The sequence below is a fragment of the Oncorhynchus mykiss genome, chromosome 30, assembly GCF_057628025.1.
Source record: "Oncorhynchus mykiss isolate SJ-2025 chromosome 30, ASM5762802v1, whole genome shotgun sequence".
NCBI classification, from domain to species: Eukaryota; Metazoa; Chordata; class Actinopteri; order Salmoniformes; family Salmonidae; genus Oncorhynchus; species Oncorhynchus mykiss.
The window spans coordinates 29678148-29682391 of record NC_143051.1 but is presented as its reverse complement, the minus strand read 5'-3'; the positions used below and the strand labels follow the sequence as shown (position 1 = coordinate 29682391).

The following is a 4244-nucleotide window of genomic DNA, read 5'->3' as shown; positions in this document are numbered from 1 at the left end:
CTATCATGACCTGAACATGACCATGGATGTATCTTATGTGTAGAAGTACAGTATCTTACTAGTCTGTTAATTGAATCCTGTATCTGGGTTTCGGTCTCATTGGTGAGTGTGAGTCTATTACTTAGAGACTCCTGCGTTACATTGGTTATTTTGAAACCAAGGTCGATGGCAAATGAAGTATCTGTAAGTTCTGTGAGCACACAAAAAAATGGTCACTATAGCAACAGATCAAATGAACTGCTACAATTTAGGAGTTTCAACAACATTCAAAAACATTCAAAAAGTATTTAGATAGCAGGAGCAGTTGAATGTTTACTTATTAAGAGATTATTTTATAGAGTGGAAAAAAATGTCTTCATGAAGCCTAATTTGTTGAACTCACTGATATAAGTTGCATTCTGGAAGGTGGTTTGAGTGGTCGTGAATTGAGGAGACAATTGCTTCTTGACGGCACCAAGGACATCATCCTCAGTGGGGACTGGTGTTTTGACCTTGAATATCAGTTTAACAAAAACTCCCACTGTGCCGAATCTAAGAGAAAATAATAATACATGGAAAATTACATTTCCTAAAGAAAATGTGTGTACTTGCTAGCTTGTCTTAAAGTAATCATGGTTGTAAAATAAGTTACAGGATTGGTAATCACTGCAGTAGTAATGGTAGTGACTGGTAATAATTGGAAAAAGAAAGTCGATGGAAAGATTGATTGATGGATAGGATAGGATAGGAAAGGATAGCCTGAACATATGAAAGTTGGTTCGGTCTCTCTAGCTTGAACGGTTCAAGAATTAATATTATTTTTGGTGGGTTATTATATGCTAATTTATACTCATTTAAATTGTTTTAGTTTAGAACGTTTAGAAAATGTTAAAATAATTAGAAAAAGTATGTAAGAAATCTAGTGGTCTTGCCTTCAGCAAGCACATTAATTATAATGGATTGGATTTATATTAAGCCTTTTGACCGATTGATGCACTCAAAGAGCTTTTCTAAGGAAAGGTTGACATTTTGGAATCTTTTAATTAAAACATCAGTAGTTAACGACACAAGCATGGATATACATGGTTCATTGTTGCAAAGGTTCCTTGTTTGACAAAGTGTTCATTGAATTGTATGAAAACATTATAATAAATGATCTTGCTTACCTAGTTGTTGATGTCACTGAAGTCAAAAGGGTAGGAAGTGGTGTGGTGTTGGTAGTTGTTGTTGTTGTTGGGGCAACAGTGGGGGTCAGGAGACCTAGAATAGAAATGGAAATACATTTTAGAGGGATTATAAACTTGTAATATGTCATATAACATTGATATATAAGTGTTTTCGAGATTGAGTATTATACACGTTACATGGTGTTTGATAACTCACTGTCATAAATAAACATAGAAATGACAACTGTATGGTAACAAAAGCAGCATACCTGAGACTTTTAAGACTTCCTGTAGAAAACCACTAGGGTGGTTGACATCTTCCGCTTTGTATACATACGTCACATTTGCCGTGATTTCAGTGCCATCATCACTGTGGACGTAAAAATGGGTTTTGTGTGAGAGTTAAACATGTTCCTTTCATCCTGTTTAGCTGCACAAGCAGCAGCTAAATGAAATCTGCAGAAATTCTAAAGAGTGCAGTTGAGAAAGACGGGTTGGTTCAAGGTTATGACGTTGTACTTACATGAAGTTGGCGTTGGGAAATTGAAACTGTTTGCCGTCTGGTTCACTGAGAACCTTATGGAGCTAAAAGGGGACAAAACATCAAGTTGTCAATTACTATCATGACCTGAACATGACCATGGATGTATCTTATGTGTAGAAGTACAGTATCTTACTAGTCTGTTAATTGAATCCTGTATCTGGGTTTCGGTCTCATTGGTGAGTGTGAGTCTATTACTTAGAGACTCCTGCGTTACATTGGTTATTTTGAAACCAAGGTCGATGGCAAATGAAGTATCTGTAAGTTCTGTGAGCACACAAAAAAATGGTCACTATAGCAACAGATCAAATGAACTGCTACAATTTAGGAGTTTCAACAACATTCAAAAACATTCAAAAAGTATTTAGATAGCAGGAGCAGTTGAATGTTTACTTATTAAGAGATTATTTTATAGAGTGGAAAAAAATGTCTTCATGAAGCCTAATTTGTTGAACTCACTGATATAAGTTGCATTCTGGAAGGTGGTTTGAGTGGTTGTGAATTGAGGAGACAATTGCTTCTTGACGGCACCAAGGACATCATCCTCAGTGGGGACTGGTGTTTTGACCTTGAATATCAGTTTAACAAAAACTCCCACTGTGCCGAATCTAAGAGAAAATAATAATACATGGAAAATTACATTTCCTAAAGAAAATGTGTGTATTTGCTAGCTTGTCTTAAAGTAATCATGGTTGTAAAATAAGTTACAGGATTGGTAATCACTGCAGTAGTAATGGTAGTGACTGGTTATAATTGGAAAAAGAAAGTCGATGGAAAGATTGATTGATGGATAGGATAGGATAGGAAAGGATAGCCTGAACATATGAAAGTTGGTTCGGTCTCTCTAGCTGGAACGGTTCAAGAGTTAATATTATTTTTGGTGGGTTATTATATGCTAATTTATACTAATTTAAATTGTTTTGGTTTAGAACGTTTAGAAAATGTTAAAATAATTAGAAAAAGTATGTAAGAAATCTAGTGGTCTTGCCTTCAGCAAGCACATTAATTATAATGGATTGGATTTATATTAAGCCTTTTGACCGATTGATGCACTCAAAGAGCTTTTCTAAAGAAAGGTTGACATTTTGGATGTTTTTAATTAAAACATCAGTAGTTAACGACACAAGCATGGATATACATGGTTCATTGTTGCAAAGGTTCCTTGTTTGACAAAGTGTTCATTGAATTGTATGAAAACATTATAATAAATGATCTTGCTTACCTAGTTGTTGATGTCACTGAAGTCAAAAGGGTAGGAAGTGGTGTGGTGTTGGTAGTTGTTGTTGTTGTTGGGGCAACAGTGGGGGTCAGGAGACCTAGAATAGAAATGGAAATACATTTTAGAGGGATTATAAACTTGTAATATGTCATATAACATTGATATATAAGTGTTTTCGAGATTGAGTATTATACACGTTACATGGTGTTTGATAACTCACTGTCATAAATAAACATAGAAATGACAACTGTATGGTAACAAAAGCAGCATACCTGAGACTTTTAAGACTTCCTGTAGAAAACCACTAGGGTGGTTGACATCTTCCGCTTTGTATACATACGTCACGTTTGCCGTGATTTCAGTGCCATCATCACTGTGGACGTAAAAATGGGTTTTGTGTGAGAGTTAAACATGTTCCTTTCATCCTGTTTAGCTGCACAAGCAGCAGCTAAATGAAATCTGCAGAAATTCTAAAGAGTGCAGTTGAGAAAGACGGGTTGGTTCAAGGTTATGACGTTGTACTTACATGAAGTTGGCGTTGGGAAATTGAAACTGTTTGCCGTCTGGTTCACTGAGAACCTTATGGAGCTAAAAGGGGACAAAACATCAAGTTGTCAATTACTATCATGACCTGAACATGCCCATGGATGTATCTTATGTGTAGAAGTACAGTATCTTACTAGTCTGTTAATTGAATCCTGTATCTGGGTTTCGGTCTCATTGGTGAGTGTGAGTCTATTACTTAGAGACTCCTGCGTTACATTGGTTATTTTGAAACCAAGGTCGATGGCAAATGAAGTATCTGTAAGTTCTGTGAGCACACAAAAAAATGGTCACTATAGCAACAGATCAAATGAACTGCTACAATTTAGGAGTTTCAACAACATTCAAAAACATTCAAAAAGTATTTAGATAGCAGGAGCAGTTGAATGTTTACTTATTAAGAGATTATTTTATAGAGTGGAAAAAAATGTCTTCATGAAGCCTAATTTGTTGAACTCACTGATATAAGTTGCATTCTGGAAGGTGGTTTGAGTGGTCGTGAATTGAGGAGACAATTGCTTCTTGACGGCACCAAGGACATCATCCTCAGTGGGGACTGGTGTTTTGACCTTGAATATCAGTTTAACAAAAACTCCCACTGTGCCGAATCTAAGAGAAAATAATAATACATGGAAAATTACATTTCCTAAAGAAAATGTGTGTATTTGCTAGCTTGTCTTAAAGTAATCATGGTTGTAAAATAAGTTACAGGATTGGTAATCACTGCAGTAGTAATGGTAGTGACTGGTTATAATTGGAAAAAGAAAGTCGATGGAAAGATTGATTGATGGATAGG

General features: G+C 35.7%; 1 long non-coding RNA gene across 1 annotated transcript; it reads right to left on the bottom strand.

The window, feature by feature from the left end:
• Positions 1-3232: 3232 nt before the first annotated feature.
• On the bottom strand, positions 3233-3716 carry LOC149970254 (uncharacterized). The gene is made up of 3 exons (XR_016493610.1): positions 3586-3716; positions 3432-3493; positions 3233-3278 (listed from the first exon to the last, which is right to left on the bottom strand). It is a non-coding gene; the product is annotated as an uncharacterized LOC149970254 (long non-coding RNA).
• Positions 3717-4244: the final 528 nt, after the last annotated feature.